This window comes from Lepidothrix coronata, unplaced genomic scaffold, assembly GCF_001604755.1.
Source record: "Lepidothrix coronata isolate B3197 unplaced genomic scaffold, Lepidothrix_coronata-1.0 Scaffold100, whole genome shotgun sequence".
NCBI lineage: Eukaryota > Metazoa > Chordata > Aves > Passeriformes > Pipridae > Lepidothrix > Lepidothrix coronata.
Window position 1 is genome coordinate 2,300,757 of NW_016690280.1, and position 15,571 is coordinate 2,316,327.

General features: G+C 41.6%; 1 protein-coding gene across 4 annotated transcripts in view; it reads left to right on the forward strand.

Moving 5' to 3' along the window:
- Window positions 1-15,571, forward strand: part of UBTD2 (ubiquitin domain containing 2) — a 52,403-nt gene that overhangs the window by 8,008 nt on the left and 28,824 nt on the right. The window contains exon 1 of one of the 4 annotated variants that reach the window (XM_017822973.1): window positions 10,086-10,137. The exons of 1 other annotated variant lie outside the window; for it this stretch is intronic. The gene's annotated coding sequence lies outside the window, so the exon portion shown is untranslated. Of the gene's footprint in view, window positions 1-10,085; window positions 10,219-15,571 lie in introns of those variants that run through there. 2 more of the 4 variants (XM_017822971.1, XM_017822974.1) reach the window with 2 other exon arrangements.

The following is a 15,571-nucleotide window of genomic DNA, read 5'->3' on the forward strand; positions in this document are numbered from 1 at the left end:
CCTAATGTAAAGCATTTGGAAATTGTAATTCATAAAGCAGAAATACTGGTGGGGATGGGGATCCTTGCTGCTGTGCTTGTGTATTAGATCAGTTTAACAGCTCCTCCCTTCAGCCTTTTCTCAATGTCCTTTCCTCTTCCCGTCTCCCCCCTCTCCTTAGTGAACATGATTTAAAAAGGAAAATTCAAATCCCTGCTTGAAAGCCATTTGTGGGAGGAGATGGGCACAGTTCTGAAGAAATGATTCTTCGCTTCTGTAGAAAATCAGATGTGCTGAAGGATTTTATATATGCATATATATATATATATATATATAAAGACATCCTTGTGCTGCAGATTAGGTAGAAGGGAGGGGGTTTGGGGAGTTTCTGCATGATCTATCATGTGGTTTTCCCACATTCTCAAACATGAAAGAAAAGGCACTTCACAAATGGTAGAGAAGAATGCTTCAGTAGTTTTCAGCAAGAACAGGTACTGCCCAGGGGGAAAAGATTAGAGGCTAAAATGTGAAAAGGTATCATACAGTGCTGTAGATTGCATTTATCTTTACACATGTTTAATGGGGAAAGTTTACTCTTAAAACATATATATTCAGTCTAACATTAATTTAGTTATTTATAGAAAAGTGTTGATATTTTTCATCCAGTGAAATGATAAACATTTCATAGTTCATAACAGCTTACAGTTTATAATAATGTATAATAAATGTAGCAACCATAAATAATTCTCTTAGTTCAGACAGCATATTATGTAGGAAGGCATTTTTCACCTTTTCCCAGTGGAGCTGTGTGCTCTTTGAGAGCACTCTCAGGGCCTGAAATGGCATCGGAAGCAGAGCACAGCACTTTGGGGTTGGAAGCTTGTTACCTTTCTATTTTTAAAATTCAGTCATGAAGCTCAATTTCTGCTCTCATGCTGTGATGAAGGGCACTATGGATTCAGGAGAAGGATCTCTTCATGGCATTTACTTTGTTGCTTTATTTTACTGCCACAGAACTCTCATCTCCTGTGATTTCTTGCCTGTATGGGTAAATACAGTCTTTTTGTAAAAGAGTACCTGCAAAATAGCAGATAGAAGCTGCAGCTGGTGAATGCCACTTTCTCCTACCAATTGTTTTTTGGCCACATGCTGCTGCAGGAGCACCTGAGCCTGTTGCAGAGCATCAGCAATCACAGGGTAATGGCTGGCTGGAGAAAAGGTAAATGATGGAAGTAAAAATTGCCAACTCACATGTATTGCACAAAGTGTTTCTTGGAAAAGCTATAGCAAAGCATTGCCTGTGTCATATATGCTGGACAACTTCATGCCTTCAGGGTGGTTTTGGATGCATTTTCTTCATCACATAGAAGCTGTGTATGTCAAAATAGTGTCTTTAATGCAGAATGTTTAGTTTTCAGCTGTGCTCTACCTGCCAAATGGTTCTGAAGCTCTCTGAGTCATTGCACTGCATCCCTGTTCTTCAGAGGGGATGAGAAGGACCATGCTCAGAGTGGGAAGGGGACACTCAAAGTCTGTGAACACGGAAACATGTTTTAGATGCTTTTTTTGGTGCAGGTACAAGTCCCATTTCTACTCATCACAGGCTCTGGCTGCTCCAAGCTTGTTAACACAGGCACTGAAGCAAGGGTGAGAAGACATGGGCAATAAGCAGTTTGGAAGTGTTAATGGGAAGCAAAGTGTAGCATACGTGTGAAATAGTTTGGAAACCATAAACGTTATCTGAAGGTTGGATGAACAATTTCCCTGGCTCCTGCTGGATGTATTCACAAGGAGCCTATATTTGGTGGCAGCAGTAGTTAAACATACGTTCAGATGAAGCTTAGCACTCCAGTGCTTCACACCTCCAAGTAGCAGCATCCTTCACTGTTCCCAGATTTGGTCTGGTTGCCTGTTTGGGACATGATGCCAATGCCCTGATGGCTGAGGGTGAGCGAATCTCTTCCTTTGCCTGTGCATTTTCGTACTTCCAGCGCATGTAATGAGCAAACCTGCTCATTAAACAGTTGGTAAATCACAGGTCCCAACTGAGGTTTAGCACTTGGAAGGGTGAAGAAGAGAAAAGCTGTCACATAGCTATTTAAACTTTATTTTTTTTAAGAGTTGGATTTCACTCATGAATTGCATGTTGATAACTTGGCTTGGTAAAATACACAACAGACTGATTTTTTATTTTTTTTTTTTTTTTTTTGGTAAAATTTTTTTTGCTGTGTGCCTACAGAAGTACTTTAAAAGAACATGGGTTGCTATAAATGCAAGCGTTTAGAGAACAAAAATATCTTCTGTAAAGTGCTGATCAATATTGGATATTATTCTAAGACAGGTTTAAATGCTCATTTGAGATAAGTTCTCTTACTCATTTGTGTGTTGGCTTTTCACATCTTTAGATCTCCACTGTATGTTTATCCAAATCTAAAACTAGTTCTGGTGCCAAAAAAGCTTGCATTGCAACAGAAAACCACATGAGTATTGAAATCTCACTGCTTTATTAGCATCACATGCTTTCAATCAGGCACATATTGGATGGCCTCACGGATGTTACTGCAACATCCCAGCGCTGCCTTAACGCATCCCAAACAAGCACGTTCCTTGTGTGTATCCAGGACACTTCAGCTGCTGTACTGATATTACTGCACTAAAATAGCTCCAAAAATACTACAGGCACGGGTTTTGGCTTTATCTGAAATTCCTTCAGAATGGAACAAGAGGGAATACATGATTTTAGTCTCTCCTCTGGGAGGAAAAAGGAGCAGCAGCACTGTCAAAACAAGCGAGCGTGGATGTTGTGGATTGGTATTGCAAGGCAATACCAGAATGAGAGTCCTCTAGGTGTAAATAATCTTCTAGGTCTTGAACTCTGGCTCATGATAGACATTTTCTAAACCAGTGCAATTTGTCTCAAAGTGAGATAAACCAATCCAGTGTATGGAAAGACTATTTTCCTGTAAACCTCTAAAAACACTTTTAACTGTATTTGGGGTATCCTTTTTTCTTCCAAAAGGCGTGAACCTTTAGAAAACAAACCAGGTTCTTCTCAACTGTGTTAGAAGTGCCTGGGCCACCACCACCTTGGAGAGATCATGATATAAATAATGCCATGTGTCTAGATACAGGTTCCAAAAACTTGTCTACCTTTTGTTTCTTATGGAGAGAAATGCTACAAAAATGTGCTTTTCAGAGTTAAAGGAAAACTCCGAGTTTTCACCCTGTGTGTCTCTCATAGATTCTGTCCTGTTGGTCTCCTCTTTAAAACATGTTTCTTTGGGCTTTGGGCTGGAATCGTGCTCTTCCTAGGTATGAGTTACAGTCTGGGTCTCTGTGGTGTTGGCTCATGGGCACCCAATAAACTGAACCAAAGGAACAACACTGGCCCCAACGAGTTTGCAGTTTGATAACTGACCCTTACTGGTTTGGTGGAAGCAGCTTCTGAATTTTCTGAACTGTCCCTATCCATTTTTTGGTCAAGTAAGCTTGACTAGAAGGGAATTCTTTACACCTAACCCTACCGTCTTGCTGCTGGTCTGACCTTGCCTAGTTAGCAGTAATTAATGCTCCAAGGTACCATCTCACTTCTGCATTGGTTGGCTTCATAGTCCTTCACCCACCACAGTATAATGTTAGGAGAGGTGAATCTCAAGACTTATGTGTGCTTTGTCTTCCTGGGAAGTTTCATGCCCTTTCTAGAATGGCTTGTCTGCTGTGCACCTAATTCTCCTAAATACTGTTGTTCTAGTAGCTAGGTTTAAGTTGGGGAGGAGAAGTCATGGCTTATGATTAAGTTATCACCCTGGCTTTTTAGGCAGCTTGAAAAGTGAAATACTCTGCTGGTCTTTGGAGATTCAGTGCCCAGCAGTGGGGAAAACACAGTGATCCACTTAAACAAGGAACCCAAATTTCTCTTTTTTATCTTTAGCATGACAGGTGTCACTCAGTACTGCCTGTGGAGATTTCTAAGCTTTTTTGACAAGCCTGCTACATGGAGACTGCTCACCAAACCAATGGGGAGTGGAAATTTGGGGGTCCATTAGTTGAGCCCCAAAGGAAACCCTCTCTCTGTATCCATCCCATTGATGGGGCCCAGCTAATCACTTCATCTTGGAGCAGTGATTACACATGCTGAATGAGTGAGCTCTAAACACTTGCCATTCGCAGCCTTCATCCATCCTAGGACATGATCAGTCATGATCAGCTCTCAGGGAGCAACTTTTTCTCAAGAATTTATAAGTAAACATATTTAAATTGGTGCTTACAGCTTTTCACAATACTGCTTTGAAAAATCAACAAGTGTTTCTTTTGTGTTCTGTAGAACTGTTCACTTATGGAATTAATTCTTTCTGCTTTATCCATTCCAAAGAACACAGGTGTTTTATTTTAGGAATGCAACTGCAATTTTTTTTTACTCCAATTATACTTTTTCTGATAATTATATTCAGGGAAAACATTGTGCCACAGGACTATGAAAGGAACATCATTAGCATTTTATCTTATTGTGGTGGGAAACTTATTACCAAGAGTTAATAATTTACATTGAGCTCACATTAGTTAGGAAAATATTATAGATATTTGGGAGTGGGGGAGGAAGAATTTTGGTTCCTACCAGTGTCCTACTTTGCCTTTTTTTGGCAAGATATGTCCAGAGTATGGCTGTCTGATAATCAAGCCTGTTAAAAACCTATGCTATTAAGTAGTGACAATTCAGCTTAAAATAAGGTTGTGCAAAGTCCAAGACAGCAAAAGCTTCTGTATCTCCTACCTCAGTGCAATGTCAAACAGAATATTCTGTCTTAGAAATTCTACCAACTGATCTAATCTTGTCTTGAAACTCTTTCCAGGTTTGCCTACTCAAGTATGCTCTCGCTATCTGATTGCTCTGCCTGCCAAATTTCCAAGCTGAATTCATCTTCCATTGATAAAGTGAACTTCTGTCTGCTCAGTGCACTCACCCTTCCTTCTTTCACATGTCTCATTGCATTATTATAAATTAATCGGGTGATTTCTTTCCAGCTGAAGGAACTCTTGCCATGCAATTCAGATTGAGGCATCTGCGTAATTTCTTCTCTTGGATTTTGAAACTTTCCGTCTTTTACTTGTCTAAGTTGAAGGTTGGTAAATAAGGAACCCTTTTTCTCACAAAACATTTTTCCATCGAGATATTTCAGCACAGATTATTATGTGTTATAAACACTTTTGATGCTAAATAATGAGCCCCTATGAATGGACTCTTTTCAGCTGGGGGAGCTGGTGTGAACAGTACTCAGGTGTGAACATTTCCTAGTGCATTTTTCTCATGTTCATCCTTAGCTTTTAGACAGGTCTGAAATGTGCCCCCACTTCTGCTGGGTCTGGGGTTTGAGATGCCCTTGATCAGAGCTGCAGAGTCAGCACTTCATGGGCATGGTTTGCTCATTAGAGCATAGTAATTAGTGAATTTGCAATGTATTTGCATCCAGCCATTTTTGTGAATTATTCTAACTTCTATAGCCAGCAATCAACCGGTTAGGGTGGGATTTTTTTTTTTTTTACTCAATGCTTTGAGGGGTCCCTTCACTGAAAAATAATTATACCTGCACTGAAAAACCATGGGACCAACAGGCTCTTGTTTTCAAAAGGCTGAAATAAGACTCTCTTTACTAATGCATTTTCCCTCATTACCAGTTCAAGTTCTCATCCTTAAATTTGAAACTAAGCTTATTTTCCCTTGAAGGGGAGGAGGGGTGAGAAGAGGGTCTGTCTAATAGTGGAGAGTTCTGCCTTAACTCAGAACCAAAGACTTTTCTTGCAGAAACTCTGAAGTCTCTAATCATCATACACTTACTCTAATCTGCTATTACATTGCTCCTGTCTACAGGGTTGGGGAAAAAGTAGGAAAAGTGCATCTGTCCTGACAAACAGTACTGCTTTTGCTTGTGAGTAGATGACACTGGAGAAATAAGCTCCTTCGAGCATTACAGTGAGTACCTTTTTAGAAAAGACAAGCATAGCCCGTGGCCAAGACCTACTTCAGCTATTAGTGGATACGTAACAGCCGAGAGCGTTGCCAACATAATCATTGTGCTGCCAGTTTTTAGCTTGCCCTGAGTTGTTGAGAATTAAATGCGTTTTCAATCAAATTATGTTCCGTAGTGCTCCCTTCGTTTGAAAGGAAGAGAAGTTACTTAAGGGATGTGCTGCTGTGTCTGCTGGAAACACTGAACAAGCATCACCCAGGCCATTAATAGAGCTAAAGCCTTATGTGCTCAGGGAATTTTGAAAGAGATCAGATTAATTTGCTAAAGGTGGAAAGGCTCTGGCTACTTTAATCTATCTTCATTTGAGCAATTTAAATGAAGAGGGCAGTTTCCTGTCTCTACTCCAAGGTCCTTCCGTCTCAGAGAGAGCCACAGGCTCCTGAAGAAGGAGGTTCACAGCAGGAGCTGATGTCTGTGTTTGGTGTTGCTCAGGGGAGGTTGCTTTGATTATGCTCCTAATTTGTGCACCTTTAGATTCTTAGAGTTGGATTCACTCACACAGACCAGAGAAGTGGATGTCCCATCCCTGGAAGTGTTTAAGGACAGGTTGGATGGAACTCTGTGCAACCTTGTCTAGTGCAAGGTGTCCCTGTCCATGGGGTTGGAACTGGATGATCTTCAAGGTCCTTTCCAACCCAAACCATTCTACAATTACATCAATAATCCTTGACCATAAGCTGTAATAGGTCTATTTTTTTCCCTGAATACATCCATAGGGGGATAAAAAGGCCTTGAAAGGATGTAGTTTTAAGGCTGCTTTGTTCAAGTGCTCCCATTTACAGGAGAGGTTTCCTTCTTTCCTCTGGATGTATGAGACATACAAGTTGCAACAAAGATTTGCACATTTTTCATCTCAGCTTAGGAAGATGGAGGATGTTTTTCTAATTATCTGAGCAATCCACTAATGTCCTTATGTATTATTACTTGTCTCTAACTCTGGGATAAATATGATTTCCTAACAAAATGTGTACTTGAAAGGTAGGAGTTCCCTATGGCTAAGAGGTAGGTCATAAGTGTTTTTGAAAAGCCAGCTACAACTACTTGTGGATCTTCCAGCTGCCAGGCTTTATCCAGTCTTGGGTGCTGGTGTTTCTTGGGGGATAACTTTCCAGATGTACAGATAGGAGTTTAGTTTCAAAATTCCTTATTTTAAAATCTAACTTGCATCAAGATTTTTCCTTTGCTGGTTTTTTTTTTCCCCACTTGTTTTAGATGACGTGCTCTTGCACTCGAGGCTGGAGTTTGCTTAGACTGGAAGCATATGTAGTTCCATGAATAAATTTTCAAGCTTATTAACTAGATTACGGATCCAGAAAGTATTGACTATAAAAGAGAAGTAAATGAATGTTTTTGGGTTTCGCTGGGGCGTTAAGCCACCAATCTGTCAGACTTCTGCCCTGCTCAATTGCAGTGGGCACAGTCAAGTGGATGAACATTAAAATGGAACTTTCCTAGTTCTTTTGGTGCCTCGCTGTTTGGAGGCTCAGTGATGTGATCATTTAGTTTCTGTGGTCATACTGATTTGTTAATGTCAGGACAAATTGCTTTTTACTAATCATGGAATCATTTAGATTGGAAAAGACCTCCAAAATTGAGTCCAACATTTGACTGATCACCACCTTGTCAACTAGACCATAATGTGTTGATTTTTTTTTTTTTTTAAATCAACCTGACATGGACAATAAAGTCTCACTCTTGCAAGGCCTTGAACGTTTGAGTTTTTTTTAATCTTGTGACTGTAAATGTACCAGGAAGGACTGATACTCCAAAAAGATGGGCTTGGTGGTAGAAGTCCATATTCTGGGGCAGTCTTAAGTAGCCTTGGTGTCTTAAGCCATGGTGTCATGATGTGTGCTGTGTGACCTGAAAGGATAAACTTCAACAAGTGGGGTATTGGATTTTCTGCTACTGAATCACTGGTGTGCTGGTGCTGTGTGTGACAGGCTGACTTGACAGCTGTTAAAGAAATCACCACCTACTGTTAAGGGCTGGTTGAGAGATTACTTTGCAGAAAGCAGCTTGACATCTGAGGAGCATCAAGGATGTGTTATCCCACCGTTGCACATCTGTCTGTAGGTGTCTGGCACAGCTCTGTGCTCACAGATCTGCCTTGTTCAGACCCAGCACTGTCAGACCCACTCCTCAGAAATGCCAAGGGCATATAATCCTTGGGAAGATGAGTGGTAGGTGCAGGGGGGTTGGACTAGATGACCTTTAAAGGTCTCTTCCTACCCAATCTGTTCTCTGATTCTATAAAACACTTCTTAAATAGGAACCAAGTTGAAAGCATCCAAAGATTGATTTGTAATGAGTGTGAAATGCTAACTTTATCATGAGAAACTACCTTGTAAAATAGAACTTAATAAAACAGCAAGTATCATTCTAAGAAATACAATTTCTTAGATTAAATCTGTAAATGTTTGCTTATGTCTTTTTCACCTGTTCTTTAAAGCAAGCAATTGCCTTTCAGTTTTCCAAATGGCACCTGAGGAATGTAATATGGAACTGTAAAATTAAATTGTTAATGTAGTGTATGTTTGGTATGTGTGTCAGGTAAGAGTCCTATTTTCAGCTTATACTGAGCTCTTAATTAACTGATGAGCTTAAGCAGCTGAGATACAGTAATAGTGCATTTAGTTAATTGGCTAATGTGAAACTTTATCCCTGCCAATAACTGTGACACTGGAATAAATTCAAGACGTGGTGTTAGATCCTTTAACTAAGCTAATTTAATTATTGGTCATTGCAAAAACAGTTACCAACTTGGAGACTTTTTTTATTCGTTCCCTTCTGGAATTTGTGACTGCTGTGCATGGCAGAAGTGACATGGCCAGCAGTGCCATGTTCACCCAAGTAGTCCTTGGGAGCCTGCAATTGGCCATCTGCCTCGTGCATTACACCTTGTATTACAGAGACCTTGTTGAGTTTCAGAATTTTGTGGAAGGGTTTAATTCAACCAAGCCTGATGCAAATTAACACTGTGCTGAGATGGGATCTGAGAATTGTGCTGACTTCTGCAGCTCCTCCGAAGCAATTTTACTTTAGGGGAAAACCTAAGATGGAGAGGGATGTTTTACAAGAGCATGTAGTGATAGAAGGGGTAATGGCTTCAAACTGAGAGTAGGGCTAGATTGGATATTAGGAAGAAATTCTTCCCTGTGAGGGTGGTGAGGCCCTGGCATAAGTTGCCCAGAGAAGTTGTAGCTGCCCCGTCCCTGGAAATGTTAAAAGAACAGGTTGGACAGGGCTTGGAGCAATCCAACCTAGTGGAAGGTGTCTCTGCCCAGGGCAGGGGGGTTGGAACAAAATGATCTTTAAGGTCTCTTTCCAACCCAAACCATTCTGTGATTCTTATGAAATCTGGGTTTACTTGTAATAAAGTAAATCCCCTGGTGGCATCATCCAGAAGGTCTTCAGAAGGTTCAGCATCGTGTGTACACACATTGCACATGGACCTGCTCAGGGTGTGCCTGCTGGCTTTCAGTGTGGTCACACCTCATCAGGGTAGAGTGGGCTGCATTATTTAAAAAAATTATCAGTCTAATATTTTATGTAATTCTAGCAGCATGAAAGATAGGGCTGCCTTTCATTGTTTGTTCGATTGGGGTTTTTTCCCCATGAAAATTTTGCCAGTGTTGGAAATACTCATGGTGTGTTAAACACGGCCCAGATGTACAGCAGATGTCCCTGTCTGTCACCAACTCGGAGGATTTGTGGTGACCTTGTGTGGTCGGGCTGTGGCTGCTTGACAGAGGCCAGCACTGCCCACACTGCTCCCATGGCTTAGGCCAGCATAAAAGCAAAGCTTTGTTTTAAACCCTGCTGAGCCAGACCCTAATTTGGGCCTTGCTCAAAGCATGCAGAACTCAGCTGTCAGTGTGTGGGGAAGCACTTGCAATTTTAAGTTTTTTGATGCTGTTCCTTTTCCCTGAAGGTGTTGAAGAAACAACTGGACATGGCACTCAGTGCTCTGGTCTCATTGACAAGGTGATGATCAGTCAAAGGTTGGACTCCATGGTCTTGGAGCTCTTTTCCAACCTAAATCATCCTGTGTTTCTGTGATGTCAGCCCCCAGTAAACTCTCACAGAGCAGCAGGCAGGTGCCCACATCATGGCAATGCACCAGCACAAGGTTGTCCAGTCAGAGGAACTCACCTTTTACGCTTTTATCTGATGTGTCTAAAGTTTCCCTGTTAACTGAATCAAGGGGAAGGTACAAAAGGGTTTTAGTACTTTAAAAGTGAAGTTGCTGAGTTACATTCTTCCTCATCATGAGATACAGAAATCACTGGGGTGTTTTTTTTTTTTTTCTTTTAGGTAATGTCTGTGCAGCTTCCTACTGCATTCTTACAGCTCTGCTGTGCTCTATAGTGCATTTGTTTTGCATGTGAGATGCTGCCTTGGTGCCAAGCCCTCAGCTGCAATTGAGTTTTAGCTTAAGCTATGCTTTGCAGAAGTCAAAAGAAGCATGTACTTTATGCAGCCTATCTCAACTAGAGTATTTTTCATGTTGCTGACAGCTTCCTTAATGGTTCTTGTCATAGGTTTTAAAAAAGATAGTCTAGTTGTGCACTGTAGATGATAACAGATTAAAGGTCTTGGTGCTTGCACACTGTGATTTGGGAATGGGTAAATCTTCATCCTGTTCTGTATCCAGCTGAAAACATTCATCTGCCAAAGACAGGAACAGTTTAAATTCCAGCGTAAACAGTGCTGACATGTAATTGTGTTGATAATGTCTGTCCCTCAAAGCTATTTCACCACAGTACTGCTGGAACTTCCCTGTGAGGCTGAAGCTGACACTGAGCAGCCAAAGAGCTACTGCTGTTTTTCCTACTGCGTGGAAGGAGAATTTGTGGCTTTAGGATTCCTATGATGGGATATAATAGAGACAGATGGGCATCATCTGTCCTTTGCCCGGCCTGGCAGTGTTCTTTCTTCATCTCTGATCACCCCTTGACCAAGGCAGTAGGATGTGGTGACTCCACAAAGGTGTCTGATGCTCAGGCATTTTTCTCTGTCCAGAGGAGAGGTGTTGTATCAGAACCTTAACTGAGATGATTGAGAACTCCTCTGCCTGTGCTTCCAGCAGGAAGCTGAGTGGGCAGGCAGGGCTCAGGAGCAACCACAGAGCTTTTGTAAACTGTTAATCATAGAATGGTTTGGGTTGGAAGGGACCTTAAAGCTCATCTCGTTCCACCCCCTGCCACGGGCAGGGACACTTTCCACTAGACCAGGTTGCTCCAAGCCCCATCCAACCTGGCCTTGAACATTTCCAGGGATGGGGCAGCCACAGCTTCTCTGGGCAACCTGTGCCAGGGCCTCGCCACCCTCACAATAATTTTTTCTGTATATCCAACTTCAGTGTCTCCTCTTTCAGTTTGAACCTATTATACCTGGTCTGACACTACAGTTCCTGATGGAAAGTCCCTCTCTGGCTTCCTTTCTATAATAAAGCCTTAGAATCAACTCTGGGAAATAGTGCTGAGCTTTTGGTGGGAGACCAATGCAAAAATTTTTCTTTGAAAAGTACTCTTTGGAGTGTTGAGGCAAATAACAGCATGCAACTTCACAGGGGCTTTGTTTGCATTATTGCTCTATCCAACACCGCTTACCCCAAGTGTTTGTAACCAGTGCTTTGCTGTCCTGCTCTTGCAGTTCTCAGGACAGAGGAATTGTCCTCATAAAACCTTCACAAACAGACTGGAGGCTGAAGTTCACCTCTTGCCAGCTGGCTCTGGGCTGTGAATGCACCTCACATTAGACAAAATACACTGACCTGGTTTCAATTTCTGTGGGAGGCGACCTGGGTTGTTGCAGCATATCCCAGTGCAAAGCAGACTGTTGGTCATCTGAACAGATCCTGCATGTGTTGGGATGAGGTGTGGGATGTTTGGATCTGGAATGCCATCGGGGGAGAAGATTTCAAAAGCTGAAGCTTTTATTTCTTGCTGCAACACTTCTGGCTTCTTTGAAAAGTGAGGGGCGATGAGTGATGAGCTGCCTGGAAATACCAAGCTCTCTTGATTTCTTCTGCAGTTGCTGTTGAAAATGATGGGAGAAATGGAAAATACGGTGTCATAGCTGGTAATTAGAGACAATTTTTCTCTTTGTCCAGCACATTCATACACCCTTATTCATACATCATCTCATGTGTTTTATATCTCACGCTGTGAAGCCTCTGGATTGAGTTGGTGAAGATTTAGTGCTTCGTGTAGGCAGAGAGGCAGGGAAGTGTCGTGCCTGTACGACTTGTCCAGAGCTGCCTGGAATTACCAGAGTAACTTGCATTTTACTTGCTACAGTTTCTTCTGTTCAATTAAATCATTTTGGAGGAAGGTGTTGGGTAAGAGTTGAGGACAGACTGGAGAAACAGGGAAGGTGCATTCCCTGCTCCTGCTTTGAGACAAAGCGCTCTTTGCCTGGTTGGCTTTGAATGCCGGGGTGGCACAAGTGATTGATGACCCCCCCCTTTGGACCCCGGAGGGACCACATACATCATTTAACACCAGCACATGGCATGTCTGGCAGGTGGCTCACGTGGGAGCACAAGCTTGACTTTAAGTGATGGTGATCAACCTTTATAACGTGGCTTTGAGTCCGTAGCCTGGTGTTTTATTATGCAACTGCTTAAAGCTATAACTTGAATTTCTATCAGGAGATGTAGTTTTTCTTGTAGTGTTCATTTTACCCTTTTTCCTTTCATGAAGGAGATTAAAACTTGTCTTAGTTTCAAGCGTTGTCTTTATATCTGTCTGTCTATCTACACACAGCATTTGGAGAGCTCACACAGGGGCTCTAGAAATGTTACACTGCTCTGAAGGCTCTCAGCACTGCAGTAATAGCTATTGCTTTTGTATATATAAAATCTGGGTGCTCCTTTATTTTCTCATTAGGAAAACCTAATTCTCCAGTGAATTATTTCATTTGTAAATCTTTAACACTGTCCAGTGTCACTTCCTTTCCAAAATACTGTTATTGTCTTGACCAAACATAACCACCTTAGGAAATAAAAATGCTGAAAACTAGCAATAACAGATAAGATTCTGCCATTTTCCTGTTGTTGGGTAAACCTGTGCTACTTAATGTAATTTAAATTGTGTAAGCCTATGCTACTTAATGTAATTCAAATTGTTTGCTGCTTAGATGCAATACATTTTCCCTTGCCCCCTCCCTGATTTCCTTGGTTTTCTGCACCTCTCCTTTGTACTGACTCTTCCAAGCACTATTGTAATTCAGCTGCTGGAAGGATTACACTAGAGAATGATGCAAAGAAAATGTTAGGATGAACTGTGTCTAGATTTTGATACCAAATTACAAGATACCTTATGAGGAAATTGGAACAAAATAGATCTGAAATGCAACTCATTTGATTTAAGTAGAATACTACTCACTGATTGTGGGGAGGGAAGCCCTTGGGACTATTATTAAAAGAAACTTTATGGGTAGTGAACTGTTATTTGCATTTAATTTGTCTTAGAAAAGTACTTTGTTAGCAACTGATCCTCAACAGGGAAGCAATTGTGTAAAGAAAATATTTTTGATTATTAGTTCAATTTGTAAAACATTTAGTTTGCTTCTCTTGACTGGCTTCAAGTCATTACCCATCACTGTTTCTCTGACTGTGTCTCCCTGGGAGGATTTTGCTTTCCCTGTTGAAGCTGTGAGTGTTTACAGTTTAACAAACCAAACAGGGCATGTGTGCCACGTTCTCCTCACTGGCCTCAGCCTCTGCAGGCCTTGGTCCGTGTTCTTTCTTTGATGGATTATCGTTTCTGTCCTCCTCCCATGAAGCCTGACCATCCTCAAATCCCAATATTTCCACTGAGAACAGTTTCTGAACATTCAGATAGACTGTTGTGGTGATTTTTTTATCCTTCCTTAGCACTTCTGTTGGGCACTCCTGCTCCTTTCCTCACAGTTCATTCCAAATCTTCGTCATCTCTCCACACTTAAACAGTTGTCTTTATCTCTTAGATATTTTCTTAATCAAAATGAAATTAAAAAAGAAAGTATTATCATATATTGCCAGATTTTCCTAATACTGATGTAATTTCAACATTTTGATCCTTGAATACTTGCCTCTATCTGCTCATAGCTCATGCTCTGCTGGTTGAGGGTCTCTCTGTGCTGGTCCAGTGCTTGTTTCTGATTGTGTGTCTGTCTTCCCACACATCTGTATGGAAGCACAGGCACACAGTCAGAGGTGGATACCTGGAGATCAACAGCTTTGGACCTCCAGTCCAATCCAGATGTCTCCTTCTGGGGACTGCACTGCCAGGTTCTCCATGCCCTGGGTGGGTTCTGTGTGCACGGAAACTTTTCCAACAGATGCTTTGACCAAACTGGGACAGTTTCCCCCGACTTACAAGAGCAGTAAAAGACTAATGGTACAAGCAACATATGCTTCTGTTTTGAGGGAAAAGGAAGAAATTCACTGTGGAGCACTTGCATGGATTTAACATGCCAAATTTTATTCCTAATGTTATTTTTAGAAATAGGTGAAAGATGCTCCAAGAAATGGGGTGGGAGGGAAAAGCTCACATAAGACTGACTGACAGCAAAGGGGATGTTTCCCCAAATGCTTCAGGTTTTAGCTCAGTTGTTAGAGATAACTCTGGGCTTTGTCAGGGGAACACATCTTGTGGGGTGTCTTACAGGGTTACCTGTCTAATCCATAACGGGGAAGGAGGAAGATCTGGTTCGCACTTGAAGCAAAGGTCCACCTGCCCTTCTCCAGAGGCTCTAAACTGTCTGATGGCTCATTCAGCTTGTTGCATTTGTGGTATTTGATTTGACAGAAAGCCCTTTGAGGCAGAAATGTTATCCAATTTGATTATCGAGTGCTATAGTTCATGGGTATATAAGCTAGGAATTATGAAAGCTTTAGCTGGATATTGGCTTTTAGTATGAGACTCTTGTGTTACCAGCTGCTCCTGCTCATCTGGCCTGCTCTGGAGGAGGTGACAGTACTGTGATCCACAGTGAGAGCGACATAACAAACACACCAGCTGTTAAAGAAGTAGTTCTACGTAGACATTTTTTGACATTCTGTTAAGAAACTGATTTAAATATCCAGATTTATTTGCATAAGCTCACTCCAAAGAAGCATAGATAACCTTACTGACTCCATTGCTTTGATGGGAAGCTGTAGAGAAGGGAAATAAATCTTCACAAATCAGGTTATAGAAAAGTCTGCAAGGACTGGAGAAATATGTCTTTCCTTCTGAAAAAAAAGACTTTGTAGTTTTCTGGGAGCTTAGTGGGGCAAACAGTAGTAGCTATGTCGAGGATCCTGGGGTGGTACTCTACCTGTGTAGTAAAGACATTATATGCTGCTAAATCCTATAGATAGGACAGAAACAGCCTGTGGCTTGTCTGCTGCTGTTCTTAGGTTAGTTTGAGGTATTAAACAGGTTCACAGAATCATTTAGGTTGGAAAAGACCTCCAAGATCGAGTCCAATCTTTGACTGATCCCCACCTTGTTAGCTAGACATTGGAACTGCCCACGGAGATGGTGGTCAGACCAAAGCACTGAGTGCCATGCCCAGCTGTTTCTTAAACA